Below are 27,566 nucleotides of genomic sequence, written 5' to 3'. Positions count from 1 at the left end.
ATAGAGGGGGTGATGTGTGAACTGACTTATTGAAGGATGAGTAGAAGTTTACCTAATGGTCGAAGGTAAGCAGTCTAGGTAGTTGGAATGGCCATTGCCAGAGAAAGAGCAGAGCAGATTTGGGGAATCTCGGTTCTATGTGACCTAGAACAGGGGAAAGCAGATATGGACTTCTGTGCCAACTATTTTAAATGGCAGGAATTTCCTGGGAGTTGTGATAAGGAGAAAGCTACTTTCACTTGGTGCTCTACTGGAGAGCATGCCTGATTGAGTGAAGTCTGTCATGAGTGTAGGGGTGAAGAGGGTGGTACTAGTGCTAAGTTTTTGTCATTACTTTGGTTTGACAGATAATCATAAAGCAGATTGTGAAGATTTCTTGCCTTATGAAGTTTTAACATAATCTGGGAGGTGCAAAAGAGTCCGAAATATTTTTATGCAGATGAAACATGATCAGTTACCCTTTGGAAAATAACTCTGGAATTGGTATGGAAAATCCTTATTTTTCTCATCTGTGCACCTACTCCACCCCTGCTTCCCTCACACCCTTCACAAACATGTCACTTCTCACTTGTTAGAGAAGTAACGTGTACCAAAGCAATAAGGATTAATCATGCCCTTCATAGCTTACAGTAAAATCACCTCTCTGAGCTTCCACCTCAGACTCATTAGAGATCAGGCTGATATTCAGCTGCTGTGTCTTAGTTGTGCTTGCTCAGCCTCGCTGGTTGTTTAAATATTAATGTACTCCACACTAGTTGGTAATTATCCAGCCTCCCAAGCAGCCTTGAGTGACCCCACTACCCTGGGCACTCCAAGTTTTCCGTTCTGGGCCTTTTCCAGGTCCAGCCAGTAGCGGCATAAAGACTGGAACAGCACAAGGCCTCCAGAATGCTGCTCCTGGGGTTGTTGTTTTAAAATTTTCTTGAGGTCTGAGTCTTCTGATTCATTAGTACCCTTTCTACTGTGGAAGATGTACTAAATTACTAATTACTAAATGTACTAATTACTGTGGTAAATGTACTAAATATAACTTCTCTCTAAGGATAAATTCAAAGCACTGTGGCTGTTAGGCTTCAGAAAATTTGTATGATTCTTAAACCAAACTGATAGAAATAAAGCAAAACAAAACAAAACCTTTCATTTGGGGAGCTTTGGGACAGAGTTTGAGATTTCGCTTTTAATTCCAGCTTCTTAGAAAAAGAGTTGAGTATCTATGGTCCCAAGGAGAGGATATTTTGTTGGAAATGGAACATTAGAGCCATGATTCTTAGCTCTGTAATGTTTATAAACATAATTTGGGAGGCGTTTGTTAAAGGTATGGATTCCACCATAGAAATCTGTTAGTTTCAGATAGTGTCTAAGAAGGTGGTGGTGGTATTATTATTTAATAAACAGAGGCCCCAGGTGATTCTGTGGCAGGTGGTCCATGGATCCCATTTTGAGATACTCTACTAGAGGGTACAAACAGTCTGCCTCAGTAGTGCTAGACAGAGGTCACAGTTGTGACCATTCCACAAATATATAAAAATACACAAATGTATTCTGCTTACAGAACAAAAATAGGATAGTGTAGGTTAGGAAGCATGACCACTGACTAGACAAAGGTGATGTTCACTTCAGCAAGAATTTGTTTTTCTATATATTTAATTATAAAATAATATGATTATAGTCATAAGAACTTTGATGAAAAATCAAATAATATTACAAAGCCCTAATGGATGGAACAGTTCCCTATACCAACGATCTTCCCAGCCTTCCAGTTTCTATCAGATGCACTGTAATTTTAATATTGCTAAGGTTGATAACATTTACATTCTATGGTATAACCTTAATTAAATCTTCTGCAGGTTTTCTATAGACTGGTTTCAAATAAACAGTGCTTTCATTATTGTGCCTAGCAAAATATTTTCCTTGCAGAGCCAGGGAGAGTGTTATGATGATATTTCATCTCTAGAGTCCCAGAACAACCCTCATGTTGCCCGATGTAGAACGTCCAGATGGGGGGGCTTCTTTCTCAGGAGGATCAATTGCCCTCAAGTTGTAAATCACTGTACAAATATCTATAAAAGGAGGTTGGCAAATTAAAACCGTATGCTACAGGGATGATCCTGAACAAGACCCAGCTGTATCTTATAACCTTCACATTTTACTGTATTCAGACGGCCAAGTTCACTCTGACCTCCAAGAAATAAAAAGAGTTTTTATTCTTTGCATTTACACTAGGGCTATACTGAGAAGTTATATTAGTCTGTTCTCGTGCTGCTAATGAAAACATACCGAACACTGGGTAATTTATAAAGGAAAGAGGTTTAATGGACTCAAGTTCCATATGACTGGGGAGGCCTACAATCATAGTAGAAGGCAAATGAGGAGCAAAGTCATGTCTCACATGGTGGCAGGCAGGAGCACATGTGTAGAGGAACTCCCTTTTATAAAACCGTCAGATCTCATGAGACTAATTCACCATCATGAGAACAACTTGGGAAAAACCACCCCCATGATTCAATTACCTCCCATAGGGTCCCTCCCATGACACGTGGGGATTATGGGAGCTAAAATTCAAGATGAGATTTGGGTGGGGACACAGCCAAACCATATCAGAACTTATATAGTGATGTAGTGAACCCTAAATGTATTTATATTTTTAAATATATATTACTGTATATGTATAATGCATATGTTCTATATGTGTAACTATAGTTTATGTATGTATAGTCTCCCTATATGTGTAATTATGTATAGTCTCTCTGTGTAACTATATGTATTCTTTATATAACTCTATAATGAACTTTTATGTCTTAGTGGACTGAAATTCTTTTCATGGTGACTCCTGGTATACTGGATGATACTGAAAGCAAATTGTCATTTTTTCTTTCATTTTGAAGAAGACACAATCACTTACCTAAATTTATTTGAGAACCATTTCAAAGATCAATACATTGAGTTTCAAAAATCGAGTTGTGCTATGGGGGGAACTTATTGCCTTCATTTTTCCTCTTTGTTGTTCTCAACTTTGGCTGTTCTTCAAGGCCCATCCTAAATCCAACCTCTTCTGGGAACTCTGCTGGGTTTCTCCTCTCCCTAGTAGATGCTAGTCTTATGCGGCAAAATATGTTCTATTGTACGTTATATCAACACCTGGGGATGGCGGTAGAGTGCCCATTTTAGCATGAAGAGATCAAGGCTTAGGGAGCCTGAAAGAATTGCTCAAGTTTACACAGCCAGCAAGGGCTAAGAATAAAACTCAGGTTTACTAAATTTCATGCACGCTGCTCCTTGCACAGTGACACTGTGGCCTCCCTATTAGCTCTTGTTTTTTTTGTTTTCTCTACGATTCACTTAGCATTCAACATATTCTATATACTTTTTAAATATGTGTATGTTATTTGAGATGTTACTGCTACATCCTTGGTGCGTTAGTCCGTTCTCACACTGCTGTAAAGAAATACCTGAGACTGGGTAATTTATAAAGAAAAGAGGTTTAATTGACTCATGATTGCCTGGGCTGTACAGGAAGTATGGCAGCATCTGCTTCTGGGGAGGCCTCAGGGAGTTTTCAATCATAGCGGAAGGTGAAGGGGGAGCCAGGCATCTTACATGGCAGGAACAGGAGCCAAGAGAGAGAGGGTAGGTGCTATACACTTTTAAGCAACCAGATCTCACAATAACTCACCCACTCACTATCACGAGAACAACACTGAGAGAATGGTGCTAAACCATATATGAAGGATCTGCCCTCATGATCCAGTCACCTACCACTAGGCCCCACCTCCAACACTAGGGACTATGATTCGACACGAGACTTGGGTGGGGACAGATCCAAACCATATTGCTTAGCTTCTTAGCGTTTCTATCTCTATAGTGTCTGATACATAGCAGGTTGCTAAGACATCCTGACAGGTTCCCAGAAACTTTGGTGGTTACATAGAAGGAGGCTTCCAGTGCCAACCTCTCCCTACACTTCAGACTCTTCTTTTTTTTTTTTTTTTTTTTTTGAGAGAGAGGGTGTTGCTCTGTCACCCAGACTGGAGTGCAGTGGCACAGTCTTGGCTCACTGCAGCCTCAACCTCCCAGGTTCAAGTGATTCTTGTGCCTCAGCCTCTCAAGTAGCTGGGATTACAGGTGCATGCCATGGCACCTGGCTACTTTTTTTTTAATTTTTATTTTTGTAGAGATGGGGTTTTCATCATGTTGCCCAGGCTGATCTTGAACTCCTAAATTCAGATGATTCACCTTCTAGGCCTCCCAAAGTGCTGAGATTGCATGTGTGTGCCACAGTACCTGGCCCAGACTAGTTTGCTGAACTATCAGTTGCTGAGTTCTGCATAGACATCTCTGAATTAACACATCCAAAACTAATTTCATGCTTTTCTCCCTCAATCTCCATTCCCTTCTGTCCCTCTCCAGGGCACAATTAAGCCAAGCCTTTGTTCCCTCTGCTACAACCCTCCTCTTCTCCCCTGCCCTGCCCCCACAACACACACCTGAACGATCATTTCCAGGTAATTTCCACCTAATGATTCCCTGCCCTTTCCCAGCCTCTCCTCCATAGATTAGATAGAGGGATATTTTTAAAAGTGCAAATCCCATTTTGCCATTCCCCACTTTAGCATCTTCCAGTGGCTCCCCATGACTCTGAGAATAATATCTATGTGCTTTTCCATTTCTACAGGGTTCAATGGGCTCCCTTTCGTTGAAACCCTCTACCTTACATGCACCTCTGTCTCACCATACTCCAAGCAATTGTTCTGCTCTCTGTTGCTTGAACATGTCAAACCATTTCTACTTCCAAAATCTTGTCACAAGCTATATCTTCTTCTCAAACATTATTTTTTTTCAGTTCCCCCTATGATAGACTGCTTCTCTTCCTTTGTACCTCAGCTAGCATCTTACTTCCTTAACGAGGCCCTTCCTAACCACACTCTTGAAAATGGTCACCCCTTCGTCTAGTTTCTTTCACATCATATTGCCTTGTTTATTTGTTTTATGTCCACATATTTTGTAATTTTTTGTGCCCTCCCCCTTGGGATTAGAATGTAAACTCCATGAGGGCAGCAACCTTGTCTGGCTTGTTCAGTGCTGCTGATATAGTTTGGATGTTGCACCCTCTAAATCTCATGTTGAACTGTAATCCCCTATGTTGAAGGTGGGTCCTGGTGGGAAGTGATTGGTTCATGGGGTGGATTTCTTGTGAATGATTTAACACCAAACTTTTGGTGCTGTCCTCATGATAGTTTGTTCAAGATCTAGTTGTTTAAAAGTATGTGGCATCCTCCCCATCTGTCTTCCTCCTGCTGTCACCATGCGAGATGCCTGCTCCCCCTTCACCTTTTGCTATGATTGTAAGCTCTCTGCAGCCTCCTCAGAAGCCAAACAAATGCTGGTGGCGTGCTTCCTATAAAGCCTGTAGAACCATGAGCCAGTTAAACCTCTTTTATTTATAAATTACCCAGCCTCAGGTGTTTGTTTATAGCAAGGCAAGAAAGGCCTATGACAGCTGCCCCCCCACCACAGGCTGCCAGTTGTCATCATAACTTTCTTGGATTGGTGGATGGGTGGAGAAAGAAAGAAGGAAAGGAAATGATAAAAGAATAACTTTTGAGAGAGATCCCAGTCACCAGCTTCATGTGGGAGAAATGTTCAGACAGAGATGGAGAAAACTCCACAATCTTGTTCCTACAGGAAGGGTATCATCTCTCCTAGAAGTGGCCCAAAGCATAGCACTTTAATGCAGCTGGGTTTTCTGCAAAAGATCCTGGAATGAAATTGGCCAATTATATGGTAATATTAGTTCCATGTGGAGCTGCTGCTTTCTAAGCCACTTGTGAGCTTGTTTTCCTCCCCAGGCCTCTGAGAAACATCCCTAAACACAAGCCATCTCTTATAAGATTGAATTGGCATTCATCCACCAGATAGTTTTTTGAAATGCCAGTAAATCCTCCGCAGCCACCTCCCCAGCACACCTCCTGACCACTGAAATTGCCAGAACTCATGAGCACATTTTAGAATGCAAATGTAACCTGGGACAGGTAATAGCCACTTACCCCATTAAAAGTCCCTGCCTGTGGTCACATTGGATCACTCTGTTGTGGGAGTAAGATGCAAATCATGTACCTTTTGAGTGAGGAGGGAGGACAGAGTTCCAAAGCACAATGAGGCCAGGCCAGGCTGGGGAGTGGAGAAGGTCACAGGATGGTTCTTGTCATTTGGGAAATGGCTACTTGGGGAGGGGTGATTATTTACAAGACAGGCACTAAAGGAAATTGCTTGCTGTTTCTCAACAGAAGCACAGAGACAGGCTTGCAAGCAGGTGGTGGCTTTGCAGGGTCACCATCTGGATTGTGTGTCTACAATGGCATCTGATGCTTATCTTTCCTTAATCATATAACAACATTAACACCAAGTGAGGCTGGAATTCGATGAACACATTCCCTGGTTCTGTTTCTTAAATTCTGTCAAAGCATACAAAGAATGCTCAGGAAAGACACTGGTAGCCTGAGAATGGCCAGGAATGAGGGCTTGAACATAGAAAGACTTACCCTCATAGCTAAAGTCTCTCCTAACCATGAGTGCCTCTCTACTGCTCTCCCAGCACTGCATTTATGGACAGAAGTCCTCTCTCCTGAGGATAATCAGGATTTAATAATATTGTTCAGCTATTTATAATTCACTTTCAACTTGATATCTGAAAACCTTGCCTCCTGTTGCTATTTTTGTCAGGACTGTAATGATCATTTTTTAAAACCCAGTGACTAACCTCCTGCCCCTTCCTGGCTTTTTCTAGTTCATTTGTAGACTGTTTTCTTCCCTCAGGGACTCAATTATATCTTTTTCATTTCTCTATTCCTCTCATTTTCTATACTTCTGAGAAGTAGACATGTAAAATATTTCTGGCAGTAGGATTGGACTTCACCTATAACAGGTCAACATGAACTGGATAGTGTTAAATTAGAGAAAATAATGAACATTAAAAAGAATGAATTGTGCTGTCTTAATGAAATATTTGCAGGCTTGCTTGTGTCAGTGTTAATTTTCACAAGGTTCTAATCATGCCAGAAATTATTGCATCAGCTAATTATATAAGTGTTCCTGCATTTTCCCATCTCTCTCTCTCTCTCACTGTCAAGCTGATTTTTGGTTGTCCAACTACCAGATGTGATGAGATAAGAAAAAATAAAGATCAATATGATGGTTGATATTGATGGTACCTACAAAAATATTAGTGTATTTTTTCAAGTGCATATGTGATCTGTTCTGATTTTAAAAAGAAAATTCACCTGAAACTTTAAAAAAATGTTTTTCCATTTAATTCTAGTAAACTTTGTCATTTGGAGGGCTTGTTTATCAGAATGAGGAAGTATGACAGCATGGCTTGGGTTTTCCTTTCCTCTGACCCTTCATCCTGCTGTGGTTCCCTGGTCTATCATGCTTACTCTGTGATACAGAAATAAAATAAACTGGGGAAGTGGCTCAATACCAAAGCAGACACAGATGGAGGCCCTGACACTTCCAGGCAATTCCTCCCCCTTTCTTCTCCTTTACTTCCATCCCTTACAGCCACATGCTAAAGAGGCACAGTGTGAAGAGGTTCATAGTGGGCTATTGATATGGTTAAGCTTTGTGTACCCACTCAAATTTCATCTTGAATTGTAATCCCCGGGTGTTTCGGGAGAGACCTGGAGGGAAATGATTGGATTATGGGGGCAGTTTCCCCTATGCTGTTCTCGTGATGGTGAGTTATCACAAGATCCGATGGTTTTATAAATGATAGATTTTCCTGCACTGACACATGCTTTCTCTCTCTTGCCTGGCCCCATGTAAGAGGGGCCTGTTTCCCCTTTTGCCATGATTATAAGTTTCCTGAGGGCTCCCTAGCCATGTGGAACTGTAAGTCAATTAAACCTCTTTCCTTTATAAATTATCCAGTCTCAGGAAGTTCTTTATAGCAGTGTGAAAATGGAGTAACACAGCTATGATCACTTTATGGACATTTTATTCATGTCTGTTAGAACTGAATACTGATGTTAGAGTACATATGTAAATCATAAATAGAATGAAATAATAGTATGTAATTGAGAGGTGGGAAGGAATAAGAAGAGCCACTTACTAGCAATGCATTTTTAAAAGTCCTGTCTATGCATGCATCACACCAGCTTAATTAGGGTGACAGCAAACTTGAAGTTCATGTAAAAATAAGTGAGGTGAAACTTTGTCCTAAGTCTGGCCTTCTTAATATGGGGGAGGAGCAGGGAAGATTGGAGAAATCAGAAAGAGTGTCTTTCAAATTGCACATTGCTTTATTGTTGGTATTTTCTGGATTACCTTTCTGTCATGAATGAATTTTTTAAAATAATTTTTTTCTCCTGGTGAAGTGTGAATGTGTTTCTTATTTTCATGAGGTCTTGCATCGATGATAAACCCTGCAAACCTGGGGAGACATACAAGGACACATGTGGATTGTAGGATAGGGGAGAATAAGGACCTGTTTCTAATCCCATTCAGTTTTCTGTCAGTCCACAGTGAATGAGCCTGTGTGTAACCCTAATATATAAGCGGAGTTCTACATTGCACAGTCTCCATGTGGTGTCACTTTCAAAGAAACATACTTGGCAAAAAGTAGTTAAGAATCATTTAGTCTTACTGGAATATACCCAAAGGATTATAAATCATTCTACTATAAAGACACATGCACACGTATGTTTATTGCAGCACTATTTACAATAGCAAAGACTTGGGAACAACCAAAATGCCCATCAATGATAGACTGGATAAAGAAAATGTGGCACATATACACCTTGGGATACTATGCAGCTGTAAAAAAGAATGTGATCATGTCCTTTGCAGGGACATGGATGAAGCTGGAAGTCATCATTCTCAGCAAACTAACACAGGAACAGAAAATGAAACATCACATATTCTCACTCATAAGTGGGTGTTAAACAATGAGAACACATGGACACAGGGAGGGGCACAACACACACTGGGGCCTGTTGGGGGGAGTGGGGAACAAGGGGAGGGAGAGCTTTAGGACAAATATCTAACTCATGTGGGGCTTAAAACCTAGATGACAGGTTGATAGGTGCAGCAAACCACCATGGCACATGTATACATATGTAATAAACCTACATGTTTTGCACATGTATTCCATAATTTAAAGTGGAAAAAAAAAAGAATCATTTAGTCTTTACTCCCAAAACCTATGAGTAGGAGAAAAATACATCTGTATACTCATCAAAATATCTTAAAGTTCTCTCCTTATTTCAAAAGAAGAAAACAGTTTGAAAACCAAGCCCTCACCACTCTTTTCTACCCCCTGCTCTTCCCTCCTTTCTCCATTCTTTCTCTTTTTTTTTCCAAGGAAACCGCGGCTCTTTCTGGTCTGATTTATATCCTCATCCTGTCCTCTCCAAGATCTCTCTCTCCTTACACGTTTCTCTGAGTCTGTGTCATGAAAACAAAAAAAAATGAAGTGGAAAATTGAGAGTTTGTTGTAAAAATAGCAGATACCCACAAACCTGTCTGGGAGGTTTATAAATTTTGGTTCTCAACTCATTCAGAAACTCTGATTTTGGCCATGATAAATAATGTATTTTGGTCTTGACCCAGTTTCCTGACACACAGTTCCTAAAACCCAGGGAACATCTGAACTGATTAAGTGTTTCTTTGTATGCTAATGAGATGATTGACATCTCAGGGTCCTGAAGAGCCTCAGAATGAAGGCTGGTTGCTTGGGGAACCAACCCTGTAGTTAGAGCATTGGAACTTTCAGCCTCACCCTTTATTTTAGGGGAGGGAGAGGGGTTAAAAGTTGAATTGATCACCAATGGCCACTCATTTAATCAATCATGCCTATGTGATGGAGACTTCATAAAAATCCAAAAGGACTGGGCTGACAGAGCTTCTGAGTTGTGGTACATGTCAAGCGTAGAATACCAGTGTGTTAATTCATTTGCATCACTATAAAGGAATACCTGAGACTGAGTAATTTATAAAGGAAAGAGGTTTCCTGTGGTTCATAGTTCTGCAGCCTATACAGGAAGGATGGCACTGGTGTCTGTTCCTGGTGAGGCTTCAGGAAGCTTACAATCATGGTGATAAGTGAAGAGGGAGCTGACCTACCACATGGCAAGAGAGGGAGCAAGAGGGAGAAGAGAGAGTGCCAGGCTCCTTTTAAACAACTAGCCTTCATGTGAACTAACAGAGCAAGAAGTCACTTATCTCCAAGGGGATGACACTAAGTAATTCATGAGGAATCCACCCCTGTGATCCAACATCTCCCACTGGGCCCCACCTTCAGCACTGGGGATGATATTTCAACATGAGATTTGAAGGGAACAAATATCTAAACCATGTCACCAAGAGAGGGCATAGAAGTTCTGCACCACTCCCCACATACCTTGCCTTATGTATCTCTTCCATCTGGCTGTTCTTGAGTTCTGTAGTTTTATAACAAGTGGGTAATAGTAAGAATTGCCCTGAATTTTGTGGGCTGCTTTAGCAAATGATCAAACTCAAGGAGGAGGTTGTAGGAACCTCCAGTTTCTAGCTGGTTGGTCAGAAGCACAGGTAACAATCTAGAACTTGTGAATGGCATCTGAAATTGGGGCCAGTCTCGTGAGATTGAGCCCTAAGCCTGTGGGGTCTATGCTAACTCCTGCTAGTGCCAGAATGGAGTTGAATGTAGGACGCCCGATTGGTATCCACAGAGAGTTGCTGGTGTAGAACAACCCCTACCCCTCACATCCGGTGTCGGAAGTGCAGCATTGAGGGTATGTGTAATAGTAGAAAACATATTTTTGACCTGCTATAAACATCAATCACATTCTTACATATGCCCTGACTCTTCAAACTTCTATTCCAACCTTGCCCAAGCCAGTCAGCACTCAGTGTAATTTTATCATGATGAGTGAAGTTTGTCTTCTAAGCAGGACTTTCAGATTTAGCAAGAACCAAACCAAATGGAATGAAAACAGTACAAAAACCAAAAACCAGGGTGCTTTTCCCCTTGAAATATTTGAGACATATACTAAAAATTTAGTTGTTTGTCTGAAACTTACATGTAACCAGGCATCTTTTATTTTACCTAGCAACGCTGTTTCTAAGGGAATGGTAATGTTGGAGAAACAGGGTTTTCAGGGTGGATTTAGTTAATAACGTAGAAGCTACAAATAAAGATATTTTTGAAATAGTACCTGAACCACGAGAAAACCCAAAAACTGGATATGGTAAGAGGTTACCAGCTTGGGTTGTTGAGGTCCAATAGTAAACAAGCTTATCCTGTAATTCCTTCAGCTGCATTTCTAGTACTACGATGCATATTTTTTTTTCCCATGGTGGAGGTGATAAAAATATTTCAGAAACTGAAAAAGGTCCCCATAAATATATGGAATAAGACAAATTAAATTTGGAACACAAAAATATATAGGAAGAGAACAAAGAAATTGCTTTCTGCTTTTCACCTCTTTGCTATCTTTATCTCCTATTTTCTCTGCTGCTTTTCTTATTGTAATTCATCCTCTATTACTTCAAAAATGTCTTATTGTCTTCATAAGAATGCACAAGAAAGCAACCTCATATCTACCTAAACCATCAACATCTGTTTTTAAATTGTAGGTTTCTCATGTGTTTCTTAATGTGTCACTTTCACCTGTATTTAATGGACACAAGTACTGTTTGTCTTATATATCAGAGTTAGCAGGCTAAGGGCAAAGACCCAGTCTTTTCATAGTAACCATGGTATGAAGACATTTAATACAGATGTTTAAGACAGTGCAGTCTTGCCTTCTATGCACAGAATTATGAATTCACTGTGTCCTAAATTGCCATAATTAGTTTGATACATGATGAATCATAATTCTCTGAGATGCAGTTGCTGGCAGGGAAAGACTTCCCTTTGCTATTTGACCAACCTAATTTTTCTTTCCCTGATCCCCAGAATTTAGGGGGCCACTATGTAAATCCAGGAAGTAACCATTCCCTTAGAAATAGGAATTCGCTAACCTTAGCATATTTGTGCAAAGATTAATAACTGCTCCTCCTCTCTTTGGGGAAATCACATAAATCCTCTTCTGTGATTTGAAGTAGACAACATTTTCTTAAGAAATCTGCACAAAGTGAGCAGAATGGTCATCTTTAACGTAGAGCTTTGGTGGTGAATTTTAAATGTTTTTCAGAAGATGCCTACTGCATCTCTGAAGCACTTGCCAGATGATGGAAGATATCTGATATGTAGTAGATTTAATCCTGTTCTGGAGGAACAAGACCATGGCTCTAAATACACTTAGAGTTCTCTCTCGCTCTCTTTCTAATAGAATCTGATTGTCTTGCTAAAGACATATGATACCTTTTCATTTTATTCAGCACTTCTGTGGCCCCTGAGGAGCGAGGTGGTTCTGAATGATGCTGGTGAAGAGGAGACCTTGGGTTTTATTCCTTCCTGAGTCCATTTATTTCATTCAATGGGGGAAGTCATAACCTTACCAGTGGCTCCTAAATCCGTGGGGTGTTCTAGTGCAGGTCTGAAGGTGGGATGGGAAGGAAGGTGGGGGTGGCCTCTGGGTGAGGAATATGGCTTGTTTAGTCTAAAGCCACTGTGACATCACAACATAGACTCCAGCTAATCTGGGTGCACCAGTCACAGGACACTGAGACTCAGGGTGGCAGATGTCAAGTCCTTCATTTTTAAATTTAAGCTCAGAGCACTTTCCAAAGTGGGACTACACAAGAGCACATCTAGGTTTATAAAAGCTATTAATATAGATTGGGCATAATATAATTTCAGAAACAACTTTATCTTCTCAGGATAATTTTTTATTTATTTTTAAGTCACTCTATCTTTCCCCTAAGGTTTGCCTTGCTTGCTTAAAGGATCACATTCATCATCAAGAGAAATATAAAGTGATATATATATACATACACGTGTATGTGTATATACATATATATGTGTGTGTGTGTATATATAGATATATATATGTATATATGTGTAATTTTTTTTTTTTTTGAGACACAGTCTTGCTCTGTTGTCCAAGCTGGAGTGCAGTGGGTATCTCAGCTCACTGCAGCCTTAACCTGCTGGGTGCCAGTGATCCTCCCACTTTAATCTCCTGAGTAGCTAGGACTACAGGCATGCATTATGATGCCCAGCTAATTTTTGTTTATTTTTTTCTAGAGATGGGGTCTTACTATGTTACCCACGTGGATCTCAAACTCCTGGGCTCAGGCAATCCACCTGCCTTGGCCTCCTAAAATACTGAGATTACATGTGTGAGCCACCACTGTAGTTTTGGCGGCTTTTAGTCAAATTGTAAATTAGATGAAAGTCATCTTTACTCACCTGACCTCCATCTTTTATATGGTCTTTGCATCTTTATCTCTACCTAAGACTTTGGTCTTATTTTAGACTGACTCCTTCTACCTCCCAGGTAGTTTCTAAATTTTTCATGTTTTTAGCTTTCCACATACAAATACACCTGGCTTCGGTGAGAGTTCTCTAGGACCCAGCTAGATGCCAGAACAAATCCTATGATAAACTCTGTTGCACCAAGAGGAAATTAGTGATAAGGGAATATGTGTGTCCACCATAGACAGGACATTTACATTTAACAAATATTTAAAAACACAGGCTATAAAAACTTTATCTTATTGAAGAGAACACTGAAACTCAGATAAGGTAAGTGACTTGCTCAGTAATATGGATTTTATTTTTACCACAGGATTTGAATCTAGGTCTTCTATTATAACTCTAATGTAATTTTCACTTTATCAATATTTCTTAAACTTGAATTATCTCCAATGCCCCCTTTACAAGTTTTGCTGAATATGTGCATACCTAGTAGATGCCAATTGACTTTTTCTTATAATCGCTAAGAGAATGGATTGGAAAATTACAGGTTTGAAATATATACACACACCATGCACATATATATAGATGCATATACATTTGCATATTTTAATATACTAAATCATTTGGTCTCTAAAATGATTTTAGGTAGCCTATAGATAACAATTATATTTTGATATATTAGTATATCACTGCTCAAATTTAAAAAATGGCTATGTATAGGCTACCTACAATCATTTTATAGACCACCAGTGGGGTGTGGCTTCATGTTAGGAAGCTAATAAATTCTGAATCACAGTTGTGATCTCTTTCAATGCCTTAACCTACTTCTTTGGGAATGTTAGCATTTTGGTTGGCAGTCTTGAAGGAGAGAGGTCTCCTTGTTCAAATCACTTCACAGGGGTAATAATTCACTCCTTAGACACAGCCATTCTTGGATTTTGAGTAAGATTTGAGACCAGGACAATAACCATAGATATAAGAATAATTTATGTGTCTTTCAAAGTAATGAAGTGGCATTGTTTGAGGTAAATACCTAAGGTTTGTTGTCTCATGCCAAGGGAATCGAGGACGTGGACATGCAAGAAGTGAAGAGTAGAGGTTTACTAGACTAAAGAAAGAGAAAAGAGAATAACTCTCTCTCCTGCAGACAGAGAGGGGCACCTGAGTGGGTCTTCCACTTCATGATGAAATGCATGGGGTTTTATAGATGAGCTTGAAGAGATGGTATCTGATTTACATAGTACTCAAGAGATCGGTCCGAGCAGGTGTGACATTTGCATAGCGTGTGAGGAAGCTGGCCATCCCACCATAATTTTTTATTATGCAGATAGGTTCTCTGCCTGGCTGGCGTCATGTTGTCTGTTCCTTACTGTACATGTGGTTGACAAAGAAAAGGGAAGATGGAGCCGCCATGTTGAACATGCCTGCCCTTCCAGTAGTCTTTTCTTATTGGCACAACTGCCGGCATTCACCTATGAAAGCTTCCAGCTTGCTTATTTATGTCTGCAGCTCGATTTTACAGGCTTCTCTTTGTTAGAAAAGAAATGGTTTGGGACGCTGCTTTTCATTAAAAGAAAAACCTTCCTAAGGACTTCCTTACCCTCATTGTCTGCCTAAATAATTTCTTTTTAACTTCTATATAATTTACCCCCCTGGAGTGGTAACTCTAACTGCTATTAGGGGGTTTTGGACAACGACTCTTTCTGGCTACTTTCTGCTGAAAAGGGGTGTTGTGTTGGGGACAGCAGCTAGGGCTCCTCCTGGGGTTGATCGGAAGATCCTCAGAAGAAGAGTATGTTCATGCGTGGTTCTGTCTGCAGCACCATTTGGAGTTTAACTGCTTCTAGGTGAGAAGAGATAAGTTTTACAAGAAGTTTTAGGATATAGGGTTTGAATATGAGTATTAAGATTACTGCTATTAGTGGGGGTACTGTAGGCCATAATCGTGACAGCAGAGTTTGTTTGATACCTGTTGGTATGACCTTGCTTTCAACGTTCTCCAATTACAAATTTTTCTAAGAAATTAAAATCATTCGATTCTCCTATAATGCTAGATACCTGGTGGTGTAGAACAAGTAAAACATAGTGCTTTTCTTTAAGAAGGAACTGTCTACAAGCAGAGATCATTGCAAGTAGATGGAGACAATTCCACTCTGACTGCAGGTAAATGAGACACATTTCATAATTTATTTTTCCTTTAAAGTACAGTGGCTATTCCAAGGAGAGAAAGCTGCTATCTCATTGCTGGGTGTGGAGGAATTAGGGGTGAGTTGCTAGAAGAGTTAGCATTAGAACGGGGCTTCAGGGGAAAGGATGTGAACAAGCTGGGAGGGTGGCAAAAGGATGTGGGAGGACAGTGGGAGGTGTAAGGTTCCCTGTGTGACTTCTCTTGTGGAGGTGCTGTGGTGAGAAAACGCTGCTTTCAGTCCCCATAGGGCCACTCAGGGTCTTTCCTCAGCCTTGGTAGAGAGCTCAATATTATGTTGTGATTTTGGAACTCTTGAATTGATTTATTTAGTTTAACTCAATATGTTAGAGTTAAGCCGAATCAGGGAGTGGGAATTAGGCCTCCAGAGCTTCATGCTACCATGCCCTGGATTCTCATTCTTCCTTCTCCTGGGGGTGATGAACCTACATAACCTGCCTGAGAACTTTGCAAGATCATTCCCAAAAGAAGAAAAGATCAGACTTTGAATCTAGAGTTTCTTTTAAATTTTTTTAATTACTGTTTTGTGGACTCTGCGTATTATCACCACGTAGCCTTTTTATTTGTTTCATGTAACATATATTTAATAGTGCCTACTATTGAACTAGGCATTCTTATAAGCATTTTACCAATAAAAACCCTCATAGAAATAGAGAAGGAACTGTTATTACTCCTGTGGCAGCTGGTATCAGTGTTCTGCCCAGATCTCTTTAGACTTTTTACATATACCATTTCCAATGAACTTTTAGCCCCAATAACCAACACTTGCATGTCAGACATAGACCTTCGCCCAGGCTGCTGAAGCCTGCTTTGTCTGTGTTTATAAAGAGTCATTTGGGAATTTATGTCTCTTTGGTGTGGCACTGAACCAATGACTGAGAGTCATAGGAGTATAAATACTTCCGTTCCCTTGTCCGTGATGAAGATGGCTTGGAGGTAAGACCTGCACTATCTCCAAAGCTCCCTAATGAGATCAATCCAAGGTTTTCTTCTGTGGGACTCCTCTTGAAATCATATTCCCTTCTCATCACTGCTCCACTTCTCCACTCTTCTTCTATTTTTTTCCTGGGAACACTTTCTAATAAATCTAAGTTTTCATGTGAATCATTGTTTCAGAGTTTGCTTCCAGGGGATTTTACCTACATTGATCCCAATTTTGCTGGAAAGAAAACTAAAGCCCCGAGAAGTTAAGTAATTTGCCCAAGACTAGTCAGCAGGTACTTGACAAACTTGGGATTCTAATTCCACCATTTTGGCTTTGTTTACCCTTGAAGATTAGGAGGAAATGATTGGAAAGCCAACTGGGGCACAGGAAAGAGCCTTCTTTAAGGTAGATGATGGGAGGAGGGAGTTTCCTAGGAGTACTGAGGCTGGGGATTAAATGGATTGGGAAAGATTCTCTGGAATCAAGTTGAAAGCTATCATTATTATAAAATGGGAGATGTTAAGGGTTGACTGGAGGTTGTTAGGGGCTGCGGGGAGGGAGAAGTGGGCATTGCAGTTCAATGGGTATAAAGTTTCAGTTATGCAAGATGATTAAGTGATAGAGATCTATCTGCTGCACAACATTGTGCCTACAGCTAACAATACTGTGTTGTGTACTTGAACTTTTGTTAAGAAGGTAGATCTCTATGTTAAGTATTCTTCCCACAATTTAAACAAATAAAGAAAATAAGAGAGAATCATAGCATTGTGGTTAAGAGCCCAGGCTTTGGGGTGAGACAGACCTGGTATAAATTCTGTCTCAGCCACTATCTAGGGTTTGAATTTATTCAAATCACAACCTCTCTCTGGGCTGCTGGATTTTCTTCTGCAAAGTGAGGATAACAATTTCTGCCTCACAGGGTTGTATGAAGTATTTTACATTATGCCTGGCACATAGCACTAAATACACAATAAGCATTATTAATCCCACATCTTTGCAAATGTTAGTGTGCTTATATTAAGGACAAGCAGGTAGAAGTGTAAACCTGACACAGGGTTGGGAGCAGAACAGATTCTTTGTAATGCCCAGTTAATACTCCTAAACACAATGACTATAAATGTGCCTCTACATGCATCCTAACATGGCATTTGTGAGGTAACCTTGGAGTACAATTATTATGCATAGCTATGTTCTTAATTGGAAGAGGTATCTAAAGAGCCAAATAATAGACCTATAAATGAGTGCCTTACATCTGGCCAAGGGTTACATAGGCCAAGATGGAAGTTGGGGAAATCCTGTTTACACTAGAAAATCAAGATTCACAAATATTTATCAAGCCACTTAATTATCCTACTTGCCAACTTTATTGGATATTAAAGAAAAGATTCTTGTGAAAACAGATGCTGAAAAGTATAATGCACATTTCCCAGACCAGTTCTTTATGTGAGGCAACCTGAAATTCCCATTTTATTCTTACTCGCCTTAATCATGCAATGAGAGAATATATTTCTAAAGCTCTGGACATGCTTGTAGAATGCAGTTCTATGGGTGTTAATTTGCTTCCTTTACTCCTACTCTGTACACCTAGGATTCCTAAAGTGGGTGTGCCCTGGACTTTAGGAACCCTGGTGGTTTCAGTTGACATTTATTCTAAGGTCTGTTAGGTTGAGTCCATAAAGTCTTCAAAACATATCTTATATTGGATCTTGTCTTAAGAGCCTGGTACAGAAATGCTTTAAAAAGGACAAAATGATAATCCTTTAGAAATGCCAAAAAAGTATTTGGATATAAGATCGGTCATCATTTTATAAACCTAAAATCCCTCTAAGAAGCTAACACCATCCTACAGTAATTGGAAAGGAACCACAAGATTACTGTTTCTGTGGTTAAGTAGAATTGTATCCTTCGACTCTTTCAGCCTCTTAAAACTCTTAAAAACATCTTATAAAAATGACACATAATTAAAATGACCTCTCAGTTTCATTAATTATCATCCATGGAATGGAATTTCTACAGAACAGTAAATCAAAAGATTTCAAGTACTAATTTACTTTTTGTAAATTCAGAGTTTGACTTAGCAGAATTGGTAATAATTCCGTTGATTTCTTTGTGCATCAATGTATGTAGCAAGGAAAGATATTCAACAATGAACATCCCATATTTCATTTAAAGTAACGGGGATAATTCTGAGTTAGTCTATTCAAGAAACAACACACACATTGTTTTATTTGACAGGCAAAGAGCCAGCCATAGAAATGATAACTTTTTTCATGCAAATACTATTTCATTGTCTGTATCTGCCCAGTCTCTTTTATCTATACTTTTTCTGGGATTTTCCAAAGAAGTTAGTATGCAACAGAATGCAAATTCAGCCAAGATGGGAAATAAGATGAAAATTTAACTAAGGTAATTACTAATTAAATAAGGTCTATTTCCAGGAGTCAGCAAACTACAGCTCCATAGGCCAAATCTGGCCCTTTTTATAAATAAAGTTTTATTGAGACACAGCAACATCCATTTGTTTATGTATGTCTATGGCTGCCTTCATGCTAGAATGGCAGAGTTGAATAGGTATGACAGAGAACATATGGCCTGTCAGCCTAAGATGTTTATGTAATCTTTCCAAGAAAACATCTGCTAGCCCCTGACCCATGCCATATGTCTTAGAGAATAGCCTTTGTTGATGGTTTCTAAAGAGTCCTTGAATGGGTTAAAATGGAAAGATGATATATGCCAATCTCCAAGTTCATATTGGTGGTGTTACAGCCACTGGAAAAGGGGAAGGGAGAAAGGAGCTACTTATTCCAAGTGTTTGTACTGTTAGGAATGTCAGAAATAAATTTTCAGTCCCACAAAAGATAGCACTAGAACATGAATTTTCTCAGCAAGCCAATTTTACTTCTATAGAAGGGTGTATCTCATAGATGGAGCAATGGCAAGAGCACACCTGAACAAGGGAGGGAAAGGGGTTCTTATCCCTGATGCAGGTAGACCCTACTGCTGTGTCATTCCCCTATTGGCTATGGTTGGACCACAGTCTAAGCTAATTCTGATTGACTATTTTAAAGAGAGCAGGGGTACGAACCAGAGTGGCGGAGTGAGTAGTTTGGTGGGAATAATGTTTACAGAACAGGTGACTTAGGATGACTAAGAACAGAGTAGTTGACCAAGGGTGGCTAAGGTCAGAGCAGGTGATAGAGATTAGAAGGGGGTTGTTTACTGAAACTAGGGGCAAGGAGACATAAAGAATGAGGAAGTTAAACTTTAAAATGAAGAACAAAGAACAGAGGGGCTGAATATACTGATGCATTGGTTCTTTGGAGAGGACCTCAGAACTCATTATACTTAACAACTTACAGGCTAAAACCTTTGAAGAGGAATTTATTATTATTATCCTACAATTTCCCCCCTTTCGATTTTCATAGTACTTTCTCTTCAAACTTTTCTAATGGGTCTTGGCTTTGCTGCTTGACCTAATCCTATAAAAGAAAAAAACTGATCTGAATAAGGCAGAGGAGAGCTAAGGGAAGTTTTTGTAAGTATTACTTCTATAAATCTTTGTACTAGCCCACAGATGCACGGTATGACACAACACCCAACAAGAACGAGTACACCTACTACGGCTGCAAGAGAAGTAAGAATCAAGGCTATGATTTCTTTCCATTTACCAAACCATCTTTCTAGCCACTCTGAGAAAGGGTTATCTACTCTAGAAGTTTAGTTAGTTTATTGGATAAAGCAGTAAGTCTTTTTAAGGATCTTATTATGCTCCCAGTAGGGGCACTGTTGTTTGGGATAAAGGTACAACACTCAGTTTTAATCATAACACAAACACCGCCTTTTGCAGCTAATATCATATCTAGGGCCATTTTGTTTTTCTAGGCCATCTGGCTAGTGAGCCCCAATTGTTCTGTTATCCCTTTGACAGCATCCCTGGTATAATTAATAAACCACTGGTGATCATAATAGATGTAATTTATCCAATCTACATTTTTATTGTCACCCACGAAAATATTGACTTAAATCCTGCAGCTATTTGATCTGGGGCTTTAAATTCATCTGGTTCTCCTCATGGAACTCCAATAGTGTTGATATCAACATGGGGTTCAAAGGACCCATGTGAGGCACTTCCTCTTTTACAATTTTCTTTTTATCATACTGACAGAATGCTAAGGTGAAAGGGATGGACAGTTGCACTAGAGCACGAGTGCTGCTCTAATTACTTGGCAGAGTACCCAGCAATAGTCCCCAGCAATATCACCACACATCTGCTCCAGGATGAACAAGGGCAGACTGATTGGTAAGCTCTTGAAAAGGCTTGGTTTCACTGCACCCTGTTAAGTCTCCAAGGAATGCTAACTTTTCCCCCTGCCATGAAAGGCATGAGGTGAAGTTAACATCAGGGGCTGGAGGCTGGACGGCCCTCAGGACTGACCTGCAGGGCTCTTGACCTCAGGGAACAGCAGTGAAAGTCTTGCATGACTCATCACCCCAGGCTATGGGATTCTGGAAGAGAGCTACCATACAGCTCATGCCTGGTCTGTGAGAGGACCACCCAATTGGAAAGGGAACAATTTGGGTCTCTGGCCTACCTGTCACACAAGTATAACAGGCGCTTTTGTTTGGTGTGCGAACAGAATGTTTAATCCATTCCAGCTGAGCTTTTGCGTCCTGATATCCTGTTTCAGTTGCTGTCATTTGTTTTGAATTTTTAACCTCTACAACTACTTTGGTTTTATCATTGGGTATACAACAAGAGAAGGTTTGGTTACTGGAGAACTAAAGAGAGGGAGAAGCGAGTGCAGGAGGTGAGAAGGCAATGAAGTGCATTGCAAAGGATCCTATGGGGTCCTTTCCTGAGACTTCTGTTCCTATACCATAGAAACAGCTTAATGAAGGTTAAGAACTCTGGGGAGCAGAGATGGTCATCTGTGCTGGATTACATTGGTTCAGCTGACAATGGGGAGGGGTAACTCCTTTAGTAAAATGAATATATGGTTTTAAGAAACTGCAAGTACTAGTTGGGGCAGTCCATCCTTGCTCTTTAGTATTTTACAGAGCATTGGACCAACTTCAGCAGAGAAGCTCTGCTCTAGGAGGACAAGATTTCCAGTTCATACTGGAATCTTCGTCAAATTCTTCCCAAACTAACTTAGTTAACAGATTTCCAGTCTGAGGAGAGCTAGGAAGGATAAAGATATTTTTCTGAAGTGGAGAGCTAACTCTGGTTTGGCAAATCTCCACAGGGCATCACAAGGCAAGCATCAAAAGTAATAGTTTGGGGTGAACTTGACCTAGTTACATGACTAACGAGAGGTCTAGTAATAGAAGGGGAAAAGAAAGAGGTGCAGTGTAAGAGGATCAAACCAAGCTTTAGCTTGGTTGGAGTTGGCCCTGGAATAGCTGCCCATGATTCTGGAGGGGGTGGTGCTTTTTTGACCCAGGTGCGATGAGTCCATCCTCTTTCTGCTGTTCGAACTGCGGTCTCAGTGGTTAGAAGCACTAGGAAGGGTTCTTCCCAAGCCAGTTCGAGTTTTCCTTCCCTCCAACTTTTGATGAAGATGTGGTCTTCAGGCTGATGCTGGTGTACTGGAAACTCTAGGGGTGGTGCCTGTGCTAAAAGACCTTTAGTTCTGAAGGAGGAGAAAGTGGGAGACAAACCAAGTATATAATTTCTGAGAAACTGAATTTTTTTTTTTTTTTTAACATGGGAATGTAATCAGTGGAATGCAAACAGGGCAACCTATACAACACTTCATAAGGGGATAAGCCAACATCTCTCCAAGTTGCTGTTCAGATCCTCAACAGGGCAATGGGAAGGCATCTAGTCCATGGCAACCAAATCTCTAAGACTAATTTGGTTCTGTGGCTTTTCTATAGTTTGGTTAATTCTTTTCACTCTTCCTGATGAGGGTGGGTGGCAGGGAGTATGATATTCCCATGTTATATCCAGTACCTGGGCTAATTTCTTAATGACATTTGCAGTGAAATGAGTCCTATTATCTGAATCAATGTTTTCTATTAATCTAAACTTGGGTATAGTATTTTCAAATAATGCTTGACTATATTATTAGCTGTTGTACTTGAAAAGGAAATAGCTTTTACCCAATGAGTAAGGTGAGCTACTATTACTAATAAATACTTTAGACGACCAATTGGAGGCATGTCTATGTAATCAATCTGGGTACTTTGGAATGGCCTTAAGCCTAGACTCCTTCCCCCAAGGGGTGATTTATTTATAGTTTGTTTATTCATTTTCTTATATACTAAGCAACTGTCTGTAACTGTTTGGCCAGGGTATAAATTTCTATGCACCCATAAACTCTGAGGACTGAATCACACATGGCTTGGAGCTCCCAATGGGTCCCTTGATGCAGCTGGAACAAGATTTTTCTCATGAGGGGTTTGGATAACATTTCTCTCTGGTCTGGTAATATCCATTTTCCTTGTGAATTCTCTTTAGCACCTATTTTTATTAGTTTTTAGATCAAAGAAAGCCAAACACCATTTTATATTTGACAATACTTCCTGTATGATTTTATACCAGATAAGCTAAATTTCACCTTTATATTAGTGTGTTATTAATGTTAAACTCAATTTTAATAAAACCTTGTAGATATATGTATCCAATTTTAATGCCTAATCTTAAGGTAAGACTTTTAAAGACTCTTCATAACCCTTTGCAATTTTTGTTAAGGAGCAGGTCAGTGCTTTAAGAAAAAACTGTTATGCTTTTATTTTAATGTCCAGTTCACAGAAAAACTGGATTATAGCCCTTTAACTTTAGCCAATATGTTTACACACAGAATTTCCTTTACAATCAACATTTCAAAACTTGCTTAAATCTTCAAAATAGTTTTTTAACCTTTTAATATAGGTAAAAACCACATTCTTATGCCTCCCTATAATCTTTTTACCAAAAGTATATTTTACTTTCCTTACACACCTTGCACATAAACTGTTTCTTCAATAGTTTTACATTCAGGAGGCCTAATTACTTTTAAATTATACAACATTTCTTGCACAAACTTCCTTTTATAACATTGTTCATGACTTTCACAGACAATCTTAGACATGCCTTAACTTTCTGACTTGTGTAAACATCACTTTCTTTAAACAACCAGTTAATTTACTTTAGGGCAAGAATTTACCATATAAGATTCTTTTGACATAAATTATCCTCTTTTTAATGTCAAAGATGATAACTGTTCTTTTCCAAAGCGAACTTCTTTCATGTCTGTGGACTAGACTGTCTAAGGCCACAAGATTAGAAGTGAGGATAATACATGTTACACTGTTAACTTTTAGCAAATTTTACTTTTGTTGAAAACCTTATAAGATTGGGATTTTAATTATGTGCTAGGTGTAGAGCCTAAGACCTAGAGATAAGTGAAGATAAGTTCTGGCTTATTCTAGCATTTAACTCCATGTGTCCTAGGTTTTACCTAGCTGCAAAGCACACCAGTTGTACAGCTAAGAAATGGTAGTCTGTTTGGCTATCTGATCTGCTAGGTTATTTGCTTGACTTTAAAAAAAGAAAGACTTTTTTGGTGTCTGGGAACGTGGTCAATAGCTATTTCTTTTGGCAACTGAAGGTTATTTAATACTTGGGTGATTAATTCCTTGTGGACCAGGTCTTGGCATTTGCTATTAATAAGACCTCGTTCAGTCCAAATTTTTCCAAATGTATGAGCCACGCCAAAGGCGTACTTAGAATCAGTATAGATGGTTCCTTCCTGGTTCTGTAAGTACTTTAAGGCTTGGCTGAGTGCAAACAACTCACACATTTGAACAGACCCATTATTAGGCAATTTTCCTACCTCTATTTCTACAAGAGTTTCTCTATCAATTACTGAATACCCATTGTGTCTTTTTCCCTCTATTACCTGAGAGGAACCATCTATAAAGTGTCATCTGGCCCTGAAGGGAGTTTCTCCTACGTCTGGTCGGACCTTTGTGTGGTAATTAATTAAACCTAAACATGTGCGCTCTCTCTTTTGATTTAGATCCCCTGTTACGAAACCTGCTGGGTTAAGCAAAGTATCAGTGGTTAAAGTTAAATCGTCTTTTTCTAATAGAATAGCCTCATACTTTAAGATTCTCGAGTCAGTAAGCCACCTTTCTGCTTTCTGACTTAGGATAGTTCTGACCTGGTGAGGTGTGCTCACAATGAGGTTTCCTCCAAAAGCTATTTTTCTTTCTTCTGTTAGCAAAGCAGTTGCCACTACAGACTGAATGCATTTGGGCCATCTGTGGGTTACTGGGTTAAGGATTTTTGATAAGAAGGCTACGGGTTGTCAGTGGCCTCTGTGCTTTTGTGTATACTTCTAAGGCTACGCCCTTGTTTACAGTGACAAAAAGATGGAATGGCTGAGTAAGGAGGATAAAGCAAGGACAAGGGCAGTTACTAATAGATGTTTTAATCTTTCCACCTATTGGCTTTCTGGTAATTGCCAAATGAGGGGGTTTGGCCCATCTTTCATGAGCTTTTTGTGTAAGGGTTATGTTTTTATGGCATAAGGGTCTATCCATAGATGACAGTACCTGACTAATCCTAAAATTTTCTAAGTTCTTGTTTAGTCTCTGGCGGAGGCAAGGATGTGATGCCTTCAATCCATTCAAGCTCAATTTTCCGTTTACCTTTGTTAATTAAATGACTTGTTCTAATATTTAACTAAATAAATTTGGAGACTCCATAAACCCTTGGGATAAGACTGTCTATCGGTATTGCTATTTTTGACCAGCGTGAGGGTCTTCTCACTCAGAGGCAAATAGGTCCTGGCTGTCCTCTGCTAATGGATAAGCCCAGAAGGCATCTTTTAAATCTATTACTGTAAACCACTGGTAACTGTTTGGGATCCTACTGATAACAGTATAAGGATTGAGAACAGGGTGTGTAGTTTGGACTATTTGATGAATAGCTCTAAGGTCTTATACTAACCGGTATGACCCATCTGGCTTCTTTACAGACAGTATTGGAGTGTTATAGGGAGATATACAGGGTTTAAGAAGCCCATCATGGAGAAGACCTTTAATTACCAATTATATGTTTTAAATTTACCCTGGATTTTAAAAGAATAGGGTACACTGCTTTTGCTTTACTACTTCCCCAGGGGTTTTTAATTTAACATGAATCAGAGGAATCTGTAATTTTCCTCGATTCCCATCTATTGACCATACCTCAGGATAAATGTGTTCTTCGTCCGTGGTGGTGAGCAAGTTTAGGGAGGGGAGGAATTTTCCATGATTGATTTGTAGGCCTAAGCCTAATTCTAGCATTAAATCTCTTTCTAACAGATTTGTCCCTGCTTCCGGAATTAACAGACATTTAATATTAGCTGATTTGCTTTTATATATGACTTTTGTTTTTTTTCCCATTTGGGACATTCTCTTTTGAAGAGATCTATTTTTAATTTGAAGCATTTGTTTTGTCCTCTTTCTCTCCCTTTGCTTGTCTCTCTCTGCCTCTTTCTCTCTCTCTCTCTCCCTCTCTGTCTCCCTGTCTCTCTCTCTTTGACTCTCTGTCTCTCTCCTGGACTCCCTCTGTTCGGTCTGTCAGTCTTTTTCTCGCTAAGATTTTTTTTCCCTATCTTTGAGTCTCCTGGCTTTACTCTTTTGTACCCTTTATGTTGCCTGGAGAGTGGAGGTCTAGGTTCTTTATAGCCTCTGGCCCCCTGGGTACTTTGTTACATGGTCAACAGCAGAATTTTTGCCTTCTGTTTTTTTTTATTTCTTCTTACATATACTTTTTGGGGTTCTCTTAGAAGCTCTTCTATATGTTTATCTTTTTAGTTCTCTATCTTTTGTAATTTCTTGTTAATATCTGGCCAACTGTAAGTGACAAAATGAAGTCTTAACATTCCCTGTCCAAGAGGATCCCCAAGACCTAGACCAGCATATTTTCTCATTTGTTCCTTTAATTTGTCTAAAAATTCTATAGGCCCTTCATCTTCCCCTTGCTGTATATCAAATGTTTCAGGAAGATTCTGGGTTCAAGGTATTGGTTCTTTAGTGCCCTTTGTTATCAATTCCCTAAGGTCTTACATATTTTCTCAGTTGGCTGTGTTGTTATTGTCCCACCAGGGCTCTTGGATGGGAAATTTTTGATCTGCTGTAGGAACATTTTGGCCAGGAGGGTGTTCATGTACCTAGGCTCCCTTAGCAGCTCTATGGATTATGCCTCTTTCTTCTCCTAAGAAGAGGCGAAAGGGAAGTTCTGAATACCTTTTTACATTGCCCTATCTCACATTGAAGTCCTTTTAGGAAAGGGTAGTTAGGCTGGTAGTAAGTGGACTTTTGGGATGATTCCCAAGAGGCAGGGTTATAAGGAGGAGGACAACAGGGATAGGAGAATATTATGAAACAGCAGCTGCTTTTTCTTGTTTTTGGTTTTATCCTTCTAATATTTTAACATTAGGCCCAGGGGATTATTAGGGGGAATATTATTGTTGCTAGCTTTATCCTTTTTATCTCTTACATTACTTGGGGTATTTCACATCTTGATGGTTTTGGGGTGAGGCTCAATTTCTCCTATTGGAAATTTCTCCCCTTTTGGGGTGAGGCTCAATGCCCCTCAGTGGAGATTTCTCACCTCTTTTTAACCTCCAGGACAGCCCAACTAAGGAATACTTCACTGCCCCCTGTGACTTTTCTTACCTTGGCCCTGAGCACCAGGAATATACTTTGCCACTTTTGCAATATTTCTTACCTTGGTCTGTGCATGGAGTTACCTGGTCGTCATGGTATGTGAGAATCCTTTCCCCAAGCTGCCAGCCTGTTTCTTTCTGCATTGCTGAGAGTCCAGGTTTATTCATCATACCAGGTGGGTCTTGATTCCTTACCCCTGAGGCTGCCACAACGAGGCAGTGGTGCATACCTCCTCATGGGAGAGGACCAAAGACCCTTTCCCAGAGGAGAATGGGTATCCTAGATGAGCCCCCAAATTTGCTGGAAATAAATTTTCAGTGCCGCAAAAGAAATAGCACTCCAACATGAATTTTCTCAGCAAAGAAATTTTACTTCTATAGAAGGGTACGTCTCACAGACGGAGCAATGGCAAGATCACACCCAAACAAGGGAGGGAAAAGTGTTCT

Source organism: Mandrillus leucophaeus, unplaced genomic scaffold, assembly GCF_000951045.1.
Source record: "Mandrillus leucophaeus isolate KB7577 unplaced genomic scaffold, Mleu.le_1.0 Scaffold727, whole genome shotgun sequence".
Taxonomy (NCBI): domain Eukaryota; kingdom Metazoa; phylum Chordata; class Mammalia; order Primates; family Cercopithecidae; genus Mandrillus; species Mandrillus leucophaeus.
The sequence above is the reverse complement of the archived record's forward strand: the minus strand, read 5'-3'. Positions refer to the sequence as shown.